We start from the raw sequence: 14,972 nt of genomic DNA, 5'->3' as shown, positions 1-14,972 counted from the left end.
AGAGAGAGAGAGAGAGAGAGAGAGAGAGAGAGAGAGAGAGAGAGAGAGAGAGAGAGAGAGAGAGAGAAATTCATTACCAGTATTCCCAACAGGATCAATAGAAATTTTACAATTCTTGCAGAAAGTTAGAGTGGATTCGTGACAGATGTATTAAAAGGGCTAGGGATATGGCACAGTAGTCGAGTGCTCACCTAATATGATCCCAAGCAATTAAAAAATAGCTGAAAAAGATTTAAAAATATTGATTCTCAGGGGCTGGAAAGATGGCCCAAAGTTAAGTGCACTTACTGCTCTTTGCAGAGGACCTGAGTTCAGTTCTCAGCACCCTCATCAGACAGTTCACAACCACCTGTAACCCAGCTTCAGGGGATCCAACACCCTCTTCTGACCTCGAAACACACATAGCATATACACACTGATACATACACGTAAATAAAAAATAAAGTCTTTTTAAAATATTTTTTTAATTAAGCAAATGATAAGCAAGATGGCTTAGCAGGTAAAGGCACTTGCCACCAAGCTTGACCTAAATTTGATCTTTAGACCTACATGATGGAAGGAGAAAACCAACCCACAAGTCATCCTCTGACCTCTATATATGTGTGCATGCACGTGCACACTCTCATGCACACACACACACACACACACACACACACACACACACACACACTTTTGTAAAAAAGAAAGAACAAAAAAAAGAAAAAGAAAAACTAAGCCTAACCCAAAGGCAACCCTTAACTACAGAGAAAACAGAAAGCTCTTATCACAGAAGACCTTGTGAACACAGTATTTTCACAGCAATCTTTTAAAGCTACATGTTTCTTTAAAAAGCAAATGGTAAATACTTATCTAGCCTAGAACTGTGGCGTGACTACACAGAAAGAATGCTGAGGACAAGTTGTAGGACAAAATCTTAATGGCTCATCTTCCATGGTAGTCACCAGATCATGCCTAAAACTGAAAACAGAGAGAGAAAGAGAGAGAGGGGGGGAGAGAGAGAGAGAGAGAGAGAGAGAGAGAGAGAGAGAGAGAGAGGAGAGAAAGAGACAGAGAGAGACAGAGAGAGAGAGACAGAGAGAGAGAGACAGAGAGAGACAGAGAGAGAGGAGAGAGAGACAGAGAGAGACAGAGACAGAGAGAGAGAGAGAGAGAGAGAGAGAGATTGAGATTCAAGAAATAAGACAAAAAAAACTAAGAACTAAGAAATAGCCAAGAAAGTCAGACTTCCCTCCGGAAACAGGAGTTGGGGGCTGGGGATGTAACCCCCAGAGAGGGCTGTTCGGAGATGGAAGAGCTTCTGATAGATTGCTTAATGTTGGCAGGAAGCCTCTAAAATGCAGGAAGGGAATGTAGGTGCCAAAAAGCAGAGAATTCTGCTGGTTGGCCTGGTGAGGAAGAAGAGAGGGTCCAACAGGGATCTGGGGCTTGGAAGGAGGGAGTGAGGATGTGCTAGGGCCTGGGGTGGCAGGAGATGAAGGGCAAGCCAGGATGGAGCCTTACACTATGTGCAGCCTTGGGGTCAGCTGGACCCTGGATGGGAAGAATAGAACTGTGGTCATGTGAGATGGGGCAGTAGTAAGAGCTTGCTGAAGGTGTTCCCTCCTTTCACCAAGGGTGACAGAGGAACTCAGGTTCCTCCCTAGGCAGGCTTCCCAGATCTGAATGTTACTTGGATGGCCTCCAAGACTTCAAGATCTGGGCTAGTAATGGAGAACTGAAGGCCAGGGGGACTAGGGGCTTCTTGAGGTCTGTGAACCACACCCATTTTGTCAGCATGTATCCCCTTACCACAGCCCTGGTGTCCCGGGTGACTTCTTCTTTCCAGCCCCAAGCACAGGAAGGGCGGGCTGGGAACTTCAGGATAGGCCTGAATCTCTCATCAGCTGGAGGGGTCAGCCCAGGCCAGATGGGCCCAGGGCCAACCAGAACCTCTTTCCTAGGTGGAGGCTTCCCTACCTTTTGGCTCACCTTCCAAGAATTATGGACCTTCCTGGGAGCCCCTACAACCTGTTAGTCCTCAGCCTTGGGTCCCAAAGAGCACCCCACATCTGACTCCAGCCATGGCCTGGGCAGAACAAAAACTTGGTGGAGCATATGAGATGTCTCAGTGCTCTCTAGGGATGAGGCCATCAGGGCTCTGGCTTCACAGGTCATGGGCACAAGGTAAACCTCTAAACCTACCAGGTGCTTTTCTGCATGTCCTCCCTACAACTCAGCCCTCAGCCTAGCCTACCCACCTGGCTCCTCTCAAGAACAAGGAGAGCCACTCCAGGCCAAGGCTAGCCACAGTGACAACCGCTTTCCAGAGAGTCCTTCTTCAGGGTCACCAGCCCCCGCTTGGACCCAGGACCTGCTCAGCATTCCACAGAGCCTAGCATCAGGGGACAGGCTCCTGTCAGCAGGGTAGACGGCCTGTCTCTGGCTGTTGGGTGAGGTTGGAGGTTGCAGACTAGAACTGTCAATCTCCAAGGTGGCAGGAGGCCATGGCCAGAGTTGGGGGCTGGGACATGGCTGTGATGTGGACCCTGGACTACAGTGAGGACAGGACTGCCTGTGGGGGCAGGAAGAGGTCGTGCCTGTAAGCCACACTGACCAGGGGCCTGGCTGGAGCCCTACCGGGGTGAGGGCTGAGCCAGAGAACCTTGTTCTTTGCTTTGTGTTGACACGGTCCTGGGTCCCCCTCTCCTTCCAGTGTGTCCCCAGTGCAGATCACTCCTATGCTTCTCTGCTTGGGACAGGCTGCTTAGGGAAGAATTGTCACCAGAACGGGGGAAGAGGGGGCAGCAATGCCCACCACCACCTCCAGAGTTGGACATCTGTTGACAGCACCTCCTCCAGGACCCTTAGTAGCTAGGAGGACTGGCTGGGCGGACAGTGCCTGAGCCCTGCCACCATAGCTGAGACCCATACAGGAAGCCCAACTTCAAAAAAGGTAGCAGAGCCAGGGGCATGCCCAGTGGTGTGTGCCACTCAGGGGCTGGGGCAGGACTTAAGCAGAGGTGACCAGTGCAACATGGGTCACCCAGACCCCTAGCAATCTGAGCCAGGAAGGGACCTGATCTACCCCCACTAGGATCCCTTGGGTGACTACTGAGGTTACAGAAGGCCAGTGAGTAGCCAACGTCAGAGAGCAAATTCACTCCCCTCACATCCAACACCTTTAGCACCTGGGTGTCTCCTGCAGTTCCTGTCACAGAAGCAGGAGGTGGGCAATTACCAGGGCCTGAGCCTGGGCTGGGATCAGCAGAGTGGCCTGGGGGCATGGGAAGCGGTATGAAGGGGGCTGGCAGCAGGTAGCGGGCTGGACATGTCCAGTGCTAGGCTCCATCCTGACAAGCCTGGGAACATGGAGAAGAGAACCTGCCAAATATGTCCAGATGGGCTGGAGCACTGGGACCTGGCTTGAAGCCCCAACGACTTCCTGCTGGTCCAGCTCCTCTCAGCCCCTTCCTGAACAGTCAGTCGGAGACCAGAGGCAGCCAGGGGCTAGCCCCACCCACTCTGATCTGCTGTGTGGGGACCAGCACAGAGCACCTGGTGGGTGACATCGCCTTGTGTCCGTATGGCAGGTCATGGAGGATGAGTGCTCGGTGTCACAATGAGGAGGCAGCGCAGACACCAAAGCTGAGCACAGAGGAGAGATGGTGGTGGGGAGAAGGTGGCTGGTGGTGTGGTGGTGTGGTGTTGTAGCTAGTATGGAGGGAGACGCCATTGCTGGGTGTGGGGAGATGAAAGCGAGAAGAGCTGGCAGCCCTTTTGTTCCCAGTAACTGGAGGGCCAGAAAGGGACCCTGGATCCCAGGCTCCTCTATTCCTGTGATACCTTCGAAGCCTTGAAGATCTGCTCATCCACTGCCAGCCCCATAGGAGCCCAACCTCAGGATACCTGTCTCTCCATTGGAGTTTCCCAGCCCACAAAGTTAAGGCTAGGCCCGTCTTTGAGATACTGAAATTTGTGTCCCAGTGGAGTTAGGGCACCCTGTGTTGAAAGGTATAAGGAGGAGAGCTGAGAGTTCTGAGGCACAAAGAACAAAAGGAAACAGGATGGGAAGCCTTGTCCTGTCCCTGAGAAGCAAGGGACACCCCCCCCGCCCCCGCCCCCCCCCCCCCCCCCCCCCCGACTCCAACGCTCCAGCCAGGCCTCTACTCAAAGCAGAGTCCAGGGCCTGACCCAGCTGCCAGGAGGAAATAGTTAGGAGCATCTCAACTCTGTGTCCCACAAGTTTCAGACGCCAGGAGAGATGGAGGATTCTAGATTCCAGGCCTAGCCACCCAGCCCCCATCCGGAGCCCCAGGCCTAGCCTCCAGCCTGACTCTAGCCTCAGGGGTCCTGACTACAGAAAAATCCTGTCTCAGAGTAGAAGCAGGAAGCAGGGGAGGGAGCGGGGCCCCATCCCGTTCTGCAGGCTGGGCTGAAGACTGCCTGCCCACCTGGGTCAGCCACAGCTGCAGCTTGGATGACTGACATGGGGCCCCTTCCATCTCCAGGCTGGGACAGAGTCTGAATAACAGCGAGGCAGGATGTTCAGTCCCCAGGAGGGTAGGCAGGGCTTCGAGAGCTTGGGATGCTGGCTGGATATTGCTCACCTTTACCTCGGAACTTCCTGCCCAGCTCCCTGCTGCCAACGTGGTATCTGCTTTCCAGAATTAGCTCCCAGTTTCCTGGCCTCCAGCACATAGCCACATTCAGCTCCACAAAGTCTGTGCCCAACACCATGCACACATCCACAGGTGTGTGAATACACAGTGCACACGCGTAGGCCAGGCTCTTCAGTCACCCTGCCAGCAGAGTTCTAGATCATTCTAGCCTGTCGTAACCGTGATTCATGCATCTCATCCTATGGGTCTGTGTTGAGAGCCTACTGTGAGCCAGGCATAGGTAGAGCAAGAGGCTCCTTCTACTTGTCTGTCCTGGAGAGACAGAAAACCAGGGTCAGCACAAGAGCCCTGAGCTCTCGGCAGCAGACTGGAGGAAGGCCATCCTGGGTGTACAGGTATGAAGGACTGTGGAAAAGGAAAGAAGCCTGAGAGCAACATGGAGTCCTCAAGGGAGAAAGGTGGCTGCTTAGAGTTCAGCAGATGCAGAGGGCCTGGAGGGTCCCAGAAGGCCAAGATGCCCAGGGCTAGCAGGAGCCAGCCGACTGGGGTCAGTCAGAGGTCACTCTGGGGTAAGAGCTATGAGAGGCTTAGAGGCCAACAGTGGGAGATAGTCATCCTTACAGGGTGGCAGTGGGACAGGAAGCTGGGGCTCAGGTCCTTATCAGACAGGAGGGCAAAGGAGAACCAGGATGGATGTCTTAAAGACAACCAACTATTATGAAAAGAAAGCCAAGAGCTGAGTGGGTTGGGTGGGCGATGAGATACAGGAAGTATCCTCTAAAGACACCAGATCCAAAGTGGAGGCCAGGGAGAAGGAGGCCAGTGAATTAATCAGAATGGGAATAGCCTATAAGGAACCAGCAACTGGGAACCAGGAAGCTATGCCCAGGAGGTGGGTCCTGGGGAGACCGGGTCAGAAGTGAAAAACCTGTAGCAAGGACAGATGCTTAGTGACCACTAGCGGGTGAGGGGCAGTGGGAGCCAGAGGCAGGTGGGGGGACTCCTGGAGTACCACTTTGCTCTTGATACTAGCATTCCATCCGGAACAGGGGTCTCCTCTAGGCATGCTGCAGTCACAGGCCATTCCCGGGCTTGAGTTGTCCCGTGTTCCCTTGTCCAACACCAAGGCTCTTCAGGGAGGCCCACTGCATGTGCAGCCACCCCAAGAAGCAAGTGCCCTTGACATGTTCTAACCGGCGGCCTCAAAGCCTGTGTTGAGCAAAAACAAGCAAGTGGACCGCCACACCTGGATCATATTACTGCTGAAGTCAAAACTGCATGGAGGGATACAGTGTCTCATGCCGGAGCTAGGGAGGGTAAACACCCTGTCGCTAGCCAAGCACCTGGTAGAGGAGGCCCCAGGGAGAAGTGGGAGGCTGCACTGCATTTCTTTATTTTACAGAACAGATTACTGTAGAGCGTGTAGATCCATCTTGTATAGGCCAACGTGAAAGCCGGCACCCATGAAAGCCGGCACCCAGGTGATACGAAGAGACATGGGGGACTAGGTTACTAATACTCCTGATTGTGTCTGGGATAGTGCGAGGAGGGAAGCCATTGCCTGACAAGCAGAGTATGCCCAGATGGGCAGTTCCAAGGGTCTGTCTCAAGGACAGTCCTAGGCTGGGTAAGGTATAAGAAGAACACTTACCAAGGTTGTAGGTGTAGCTGATATTGGGCGCCGGGGAAGTGCTCTTATACCAGAAGTGCAGGGAGTACCCGTACTCAGATCAGGAGAGGAGCAGTGTTAAGGGGTCCCACTCTGTACCCTGGGAGGCCCACAAGGGACCAGAGAAAATCTTGGATGGAAGAAAATAACTGGGGCTGTGTCTGTGACTAAATGGCACTTGAGAATGTTCAAGAAAGAAGCGTCTAGAGGAAGATCTAGGGTGAGCTAAGTCACAGAACATCCCCCACAGAGAGTGGGCTCCCAGCAGCACCCAGAGCCTACCTAGGCAAGGCAGGTCCTGGTCAGCGTGGCAACAGGGATAGACCCGGGCCATAGTCAGAGGCCCTGTGCGGTTGTCCACCAGGAAGCAAGTGTTGCGAGGGAGAGAGAACCAAGAGGTTGAACATCTCTTTCCCCCACCTGGTTCCTGGGGGACGATAGGAATGTCTGCTGTGTGAACAAGAAGGTGGCTGGTTGCTTGGGTGTACACACGGGAAGGGCTGGCTCACCAGTGTTCACATTGACAAGTGGTCCCAGAGTGACAGGCAGAGGTGGACATGAACAAAGAGCAGACAGAACAAACTCCGGGTCTGGGGAGGCTGGGGACAGGGGAAGGGAGGTGTGGCTCCTGTAGCAGCAGCCACAGACAGGCTTGTGTTTGCCGGGGACACGGGGTGTGGTGCAGGCCCAGGTGGGCAGCCCCGGTCCAGTGCCTGAGCCCCATTTGGTCCCTGTTCACCTGCCACCATTGCCCACCTAGTTTGGCCGAAGGCTCTGGCTTTTGGTACAACATGTTCTGTCTGGAGTCCTCAGCTTCCGGGACTCCATCAGAAGAGAATCCAATGCAGGTGGGGCCTGTGCCTGCCGCCAGCACAAACAGGGCCTCTCGGCTTCTACTTTTCCAGCCTGTCTACATGCTTGCCCAGCCTGAGCAGCTGCTGCAGGATCTGCCCATGGGGGGACTGAGCAGGCAGGAGAGCCGCTTCCTAAGTAAGCACCATGACATGGAGCTGCCTCTGCAAACGGGAGTCTGAGGATTGCAAGAGCTGGCTGGTCTTTGGGGGAGGCTGGAGTCCCCATTCTGAGTTTAGGTCTCCTCAACCTCCACTACCTGCCAGGTGGGTAGAGGCAGCCTCCAGAACAGGCAGGCAGAGGCCCTCAGTGTTGTCAGGAACTAGGGGCTATGGGGCCCCAAGCCTGCCATTGCTCAGCTCCAGGACCTTTGTCCCCGAAGCTGTCATCTGCTCACACAGAGCAGGAAAACTGTGGAATGGACAGTTGCAAGCCACAGAGGTACCTGGAGGGAGGAGATGACCTAGTGTCCTGTACCTTGGGGCCACAGAGTGCTGGCCCAGGGACATTGACTGTTCATCTGTATGAGGCAGCAGAGTCTGGAGATGGGGTGAGGGGTGAGTCATATGAGCACCAAGGTTGACTTCAGCAGCTGGAGAAGCAGCAGAAGGGAGGCCCAGTGACCTGAGCCTATGGGATTGGGTAGGGAAGGTGACAAGGGCCCCCAGCTCAGGCTGGGGAGTCAAGAGCCAAATCAGCAGAGTTGCCTGGGAGGGATTAAAGCTATTTAGAAGCCAGGTGTGTGTGTGTAGTCACAGGCCTGTGATCCGGGCACTTGGAAGGCTGAGGCAGAAGGTTCCTAAGTGTCAGGCTAACTTGGTCTATATTGTGAAACCCAGGTCAGGGAGGGAGCTGTTTACTGGGAAACCTAGAAAAACAGACCAAGCAAGGAGCTTGGTATATAGAAAAGACACCCTCCGCACACGCACGCACACATACACACACACACACACACTGGGAGGGATTAACCACTTCAGGGAAACGTACATCAACCCCACACACACATCAAAGATTTAAAGGTGAAATACAAACCTAAAAAGCACCAGAAAAGTTCATGTTGGACTGAGGAAGGGTGATCCAAGTACACACTTGGAAACCATGTGGGAAAAAAAATAGATGGAGCTCCTATTTGGAAAAGCAACCCTAAGTGCAGTCACAAAACAAACAGCATGCAAGAGAAAATGCTTGTGATCTACATGTCAAAAGATAAGCCTTCATATACAAAGAGTCTTTACAAATCAATGAACATGAAAGGACTTGTCAGCAGTTGCTAACCTCATTGGCCTTTGCTCAGTGCCTTCTGGGGATCAGGAATCTTGGGGCCTTCTACCCCCTCATTCAAGAGAAAGGCTAGAGATTAATTAACTCGCTCAGATAATATTTGTACTAGATCACATAAGTTTATGAGCACCTACTGTGTGTCAGATACTGTAAGACTATCAGGGACTCAACAGGAATGGCACACTTAGGACCTGACCTCAGGATCCTCAAGTTTGAGGAAGAGACAATGAACAAGTCAATTAATAAACTCGGGAAGTTTGCGGAGGGGCAACAGTCACAGAGTGTGCTAGGAGAAATGAGATAAGCGGGAGCTTCCACTAAAGCAGTGGGCATTTGAGCTGAAAGTCCACACTGTAGTGGAGAGCGGTTTTCCAGGCAGAGTCCAGGGAGTGCAAAGGTCCTCAGGTAAAATGGAGGAGGATGTGTTCAGGGTCTGTGTGAGAAGGGGTTGGGGAGGGTCTGCAGAGAGAGATGACATTCACTGGTGGAGTGGAAAAGCTGGGGGAAGAAGGCATAGGTCTGAGCACAAAGGTCAACTGATACCGCCCAGAGCAAAGCAGAGGAGAGGAATACAGGCGTCTAGGTCAGGGGTGAGACTGCTGGCCTGGGCCAGGCCCTGACTGCAGAGGCTGAAGGGTCTGGCTTTGTATGAGTACTTACATGGGTGTGCATGTGTGTGTATGCATGTATGTATGCATGTGTACATGGTGGTAGGGGTCCAAGAAAGAGCTAGAGAGGCAGGTACAAGGAAGCATCTGTAGAGGACCAGGTAAAAAGTCTTATGAACCATGGGTATGTATAGAGCTGTTCAGCTGCAGGTCTGAATGGTAGAATCCATATAAAGTGGGCTAAGTATCATAGACAGAGCCAGGGACAGAGGCAAAAGTCTTTGCTGTGGCAGTTTTCCTGGGTGAGGAAATGTGTTGATGAATAGTTGGGGTGCCTGCCACATCTCAGTTTTCAGATGCTCTTTATAGTCCCAGGTCCCATCTGGTATAGTTGATGAACCCAAGCGACTGGTGTTTCTGGTCATCAGGAATATCTATTTGTTAGCATAGATAGTTTATTTGGTGTGCTGGTGGGAACTGAGTGTTTATCTGCATAAACAAGACAAGGGGTTGAGTCATTGTTTTTGACTTTTTTTTTCTTAGAGATAGTGTCTCTTTACATAACCCTGGCTGGCCTAGAACTCACTATACAGACTAGGCTGCGTTCAAACTCACAGAGAGGTCAAAGGTGTGCGCCACCACACAAGGCCTTTTTTAAGACATTTGTAAAATGAACAACTGGGACTGAAGACATTGCTTTATACAATGGAGGCCCTGGGATTGGTACAGAAAGACACTGTTCTACATGACCTAGAAACACCAGGTTGGACCCTGCCTGCATTCTCAGGCATATTCACCCATGCGCCCTACAGATCCTGGGATCCAAAGGACAGACAGTCACCCTAATGACTGTCAGCCAGAGATACTGCATGCAGGCTTCTCTACAAAAGCTGGAGCACTAAAATGAAGTCATAAATACGGTAACTGTATGCACAGCCTCTTTCGGTCACCACCCTTAATGTGGGCTGGCATCCACTCCACAAGGCCAACCTATACAAGCTGACCATATAATTCATGAGAGTTCTCCATGGTCTCACCAAGCAGATGGGTGCTAGGTGAGGATGGAGCCTGTAAGGCAGCAAGGCAGCACCCCCTCCCCAAATGCTCTCACGTAGGTAAAACTACCTTCGTTCCCCTCGGGCCTGGACTCCGGAGTGAAGGTGCTCACATGTCTAGCACTGGCTGTGTCCTTCCCTGAGTTAGCATCCTACAGCCTGTGTGGACAGAGACCCACAACTGACATGGCCCAGTTCCAGTGAGAGAAACTGGTGGCTAACAAACGATGCCAGGCACCCTGCGGGAGCCATGACTGGGCTGGCAGGGCCACAGCAGAGGAAAGAAAGGGCTGAGAGTGGACAACCCAGAGACAGGCACACACTGCCATGTTTGAGGAGCAGCGTGGAGTCAAGGGAATAAGAAAGAAAAAGGGCCACGTGGAAAATGGGAGTGAGTTCTAAGGTGGCTCCTGGGCCAGCAGCACAGTGATGTTTTGTGTTTTGAAAGGACCATCGTGTATAAACCCGCTGAAGTGGGAGGCCAGCCAGTTGACACTTCTGTAACAGAGGATTCTAGCTGGGCTGGAGGATACAACTGTTCAGGGATCCTGGCCTCCAGCTGAATGGACTCTGGGGGATGGGAGAAAAGTTCCATAGCAGAAGGCCAGCAAAGAGGGAGGAGGGAGGGGATGACCCTAGCAGCCAGCCCCACTACATACCCCTTCTTTTAGCATTCCCGTGGGGTATTTGAAATGAGGGGTCATAATGCTGCCTGCTGAGATGTGCTAACCTGGTTTGTGTCTTGAAAGGACAGTCATGTATAAACCCACTGGGGCCCCAGTACCCAGTAAGTGCTTAATAAAGGCCCACCAATCATTGCTCCCTTGCTACCCCTCCAACTTCTGCCCTACATCTTCCCTCTCCCATGATACCCTAGGCAGACTCACTTCCTTCTGTGCAAAGTAGGGCTACCTTTAGCCTAGACAACACTAAAGAGGTGTCTCTCTGATGGTGGTGTCGGGGTGCTGGGGAGAGGGGAGTGGAGGAGGACTGAGAGGCAGGCAGCCTAGGGCGGGGCTGAGGACCGTATTGCCTGATCCATAAGATGCAGAAGTGGAGGCCAGTGGGAGGCCAGGGAGCAGCCCAACTGGGTTCTAGGCTCCTATGCACTCTGTCTTCTCCCTACGTCCCACTGGCCGACTTCCCACAAGCTCCTCTGTTGCCAGCTTGTCATCTGATAGCTCTTCACTGGGTATCAAACGTGTTTCATACGGCCTCTAAAAGTGGTCCCTCAAGGCACCAAAGGCCATTCTCCCGTCACTCTACAGAGGGCCCTAGGCTGACCAACAATGATTCCCAACCTGAATGCGTATCAGGGCCTTACACCCTGAACCCAAGCGCAGGTGTCCCCATCCCAGGCTAAGCTGCCTGAAGCAATCCACAAGGCCAGGGTTTTGGAGATCCTGACCAAGGATCAAGGCTGGGCAGGTTCTGAAAAAAAAAATTCTGAAAAGACTCTTCAAGATTTTCCTTTGAAAACAAATTCATAACCACATCAAACAGGAATCCCTGTCGCCTTGAGTCTGATCGCCAGCCGCCGCAGGCTCTCTAACTAGCTGTTATTCTAATTGCTTTTTTCTCTTCTGAGGCCCACAGAAGTCATCCATGGCTTTTACTTAGGTGAGCAGAGACAGGGTACAACAAGGCTTTTGTCTGCCTTGCCCTGTTAATCACTATTGAATTGCAAATAGTGATGAGATCTGAGATCCCCAAAACCGACCTGTCCCAATGGCTCCTGGAGGATACCATCCCAGAGCCCAGAGCAGGCACTCCCTTCCCTAAAAGTGCTGGCACCACCCTGGGCACCTGCCTGTGGTGATGTGGCTCCCTGCCTCCACCTACTCAGCACTGGGCAGAGTGCTCACCAGCTTTCTGGCCATGTACTTGAAACCCCAAAGGGGAAAAGTCGAGCCAGGAGACTTCAGGAACAATTGCTGAAGTATTGTCTTTGGAGCTGAGTTCTGGGCTAAGGAACCACTGTACACCAGGCCAGGATCCTCCCTGCAGTGGCCCAGCAGGACTGAACACGGGCTTGGGCATGAAGGGCATTAGAGGCTCTTTATGGACTACTCTGGGAGCCTAAGTGGCCAGGAAGGAGGCAGAGGCCAGAAGAGCAAGCTAAGACCACCTGCCTTCAAGACAGAAGCATGGCCTTGGCAGGCAAGCTCCTCAGGCTCCTGTATAATACACCCAGTGAGCAGCATCTTGGTTCACTTTCCAGCTAGGGAAACAGAGGCAACAAGGAGCTTGCATGGCCAGGTCTCTGCACCAAACAGTCCTATTGCACAGGGCAACCCCAATCCCCAAGCTGTGCTGGACAGACTAGCTGGCAAGCACCAGGACCAGCCACCAAGACCCAGTCAAGAGCATAAAATAAGCATATGACATCCACACTGGCCAACTCCCCCACAGGCTCCTCTAGTGCCAGATGGCATCTGATGACTCTTCACTGGGTAGCAAATACTTTTACTATAGCCTCTGAAAGTAACCTATGAATGTCCCCCAAGGCACCAAAGACCATTCTCCCATGACCCTACAGGTCATGGGAGACCCTGGGGTGACCAACAAGGATCCTCAGCATAAATGTATCCTAGGGCCCTGTACCCTGAACCCAACCAAGCCCTGGTATCCCTACCCCAGGCCAAGCTGGCTGAGGCAATCTGGTCTGATCAAGGCCAGGAAAGTTACAGAACTCAGCTACAAGTTACTGCTCATCACCATAATGGCCAGGGCAAGCAAGGGGACCCTATTTGTGAGCAGCTGGACAGTCTAGGAGGATCCTGTGGATGGCCAAGAAAACCCATGAGAATCCCACACATGGCCATGGGATCCAGGCAAACTCTAAAGCAACCAGAGAGTTGGAGGAGTCCATACATTTAAATGACGCCTTGCACTATTTCCTGCCTCCACAGTCCTACCCCTCCCCCCTCAACAAAGTGGCAGCAGCACACTGAGGCCCCAGACTCTGGACCCTCTTCGGACTCCAGTCTACATCCTGCCTCCAGCAGCTTGGCCAATAGGACACCTTTGGACTCAAACAGGCTTCTCAAAACCCCAGTTGACATAAGCAGCAGCCATGGGGTCATTGTAAGCTTGAGAACACTCCAGGGAAGCTTCAGGGATACCCTGGCATGGAACACACAGGTTTGGTGGGCCCTGTGGCGCTGCCCTGCAGGAGATTTCAAACAGCCCTCCCCCAACCCGAGAACTCTCTTTAAGGACTCTGCCCATTAGCAAGGGTGAGGTGTCCACAGGTGTTCAATTGTGGGATAATAAATATTCATGAACCGATCCATTTCCCATGAGCCAACTGGTGCTTCTCCCCCTGCCTACTCAGATTGGCTCTGTGTGTTTAAAGCTGCATAAGGCCAGACCAAGACTAGCCTCAGACAGCCCCCCTTTGGTGCAGAGCTCAGAGTGGCCTTGGACAGGGTGTGAACTCTGGTTTCACCTGCCAGGGACAACCTAGCTTTGGCTTCCACCCATGGCACTCTTAAGCCCTGGTTTCAATTTCCCCCTGTGAGCCCTCAAGCCTGGATACTACCATCCAGCCCTTTCAGAATACACACACGTAGTGGGTGGGCAGAGGAGCCAGTTCTGAAAGCATCAGGAGCTTGCCTAGGACACAGACTTCACCCATGGTACACACTTGTCCAGGAAGTTGGGAGCCAGCCCCTGACTGCCCCTTGTCCTCAGGGCCCAAGTCAACTAGGTTTTGAGGCCAGCAGTCAGCAGCTGGCTGAGTCATCTCATGGTTTACCCTAAGGCAGCTTTGCAGATCTGACCAAATGAGGCCAACTGTCAAGACCTGTGACTCCATCCCTACATCACTGGTGTTCCCCTTACTCCAGGTCCCCATGTGGAGGTGAGGGAGGCCCCTGCTTTACTAACAGAGCACACTGAAGGAGCCACCCCATGTGCTCAGCATCTGAGGCCCCCTCACTCACTCGCAGCCCCTGCTCTATTACTTATGCTAGGTAGGTTCATGTATCCCCCAACCCAGTCCTCCAACTGGCCCTGGAGCAGTCCCTGCTTCCTAGGGAACTGGATGGGTCTTCTCTTCTTCTAGAGGAGAAAAGGAAGTAGCTGACCATTTCAGGCCCCCAGGGCTGGGCTTAGCCCTTTGCACAATGGCTCCTTCTTTCTAAGGGGTTCTCCGATGGCTCTCCATTGTCTCCTACAAGCACAGCAAGTGTGGCCTTTGTCAAGTGCCTACGCTGCACCCATTTGTCCCAGGTTCTGCCATGTCTCTACCTCTCCTCCGGTTTCTTAGCTAGTACTCAGAGCAAAACAAGCCCTTTACAGGCATGGAGTAGGAACCACATGGTCCAGAACTCAATTCAATCACTGCCCTGATCAATGAGGGACGTAGAAAGGTGGTGGTGTCCTAAGTTAGTACCTGTTGAGATACCTTTGGGGATTGGCACTATCCATGGCCCACTCAGCCTCTGCCTGCTCGACCTTCAGCTGTCCAATCCCTCTCTCCAGCTGCCAGCCCCTTCCCAGCTAGGCCCCTCTGTGTTCTCATCCCCTCCAAGCTGAGCCAGACATAGCCCTTGGCCTCTGAAGGGCCACCCTTTATGCTCATTCCTCCCTCTCTCCACTTGGCCACAAAAAGCAAGAGGCTGTATTAGAGACTCCAGAAGGCTTGTCCAGAGTCTCAAAGACCAAAAAGCCTGGGAAGGAGCTAAGAGGTGACTCCCAACCACTAGGTCTATGTAGAAATAGGAAAGGACTAATACACATGTATGGACACACACAAGAACTCAGTACTGTACTGTACCCCAGTAAACACATATAGACACGTACATGACGGTGGCCAAGGGCCTCTCAGGCATGGTACATGTATAAACTCAACACACATCTATAAAGACATGTCATTCAGGCCTTGCATGCCCAGGCCCTAAGG

At 52.6% G+C, this 14,972-nt stretch overlaps 1 protein-coding gene across 1 annotated transcript in view; it reads left to right on the top strand.

Annotated features, from left to right (window-relative positions):
• The window catches only part of Kcnq1 (potassium voltage-gated channel subfamily Q member 1), a 329,937-nt gene that overhangs the window by 313,786 nt on the left and 1,179 nt on the right, over positions 1 to 14,972 (top strand). The window lies entirely within an intron of this gene.

This window comes from Peromyscus leucopus, chromosome 1 (assembly GCF_004664715.2).
Source record: "Peromyscus leucopus breed LL Stock chromosome 1, UCI_PerLeu_2.1, whole genome shotgun sequence".
NCBI lineage: Eukaryota > Metazoa > Chordata > Mammalia > Rodentia > Cricetidae > Peromyscus > Peromyscus leucopus.
This window is presented reverse-complemented; position numbering and strand designations above follow the sequence as displayed.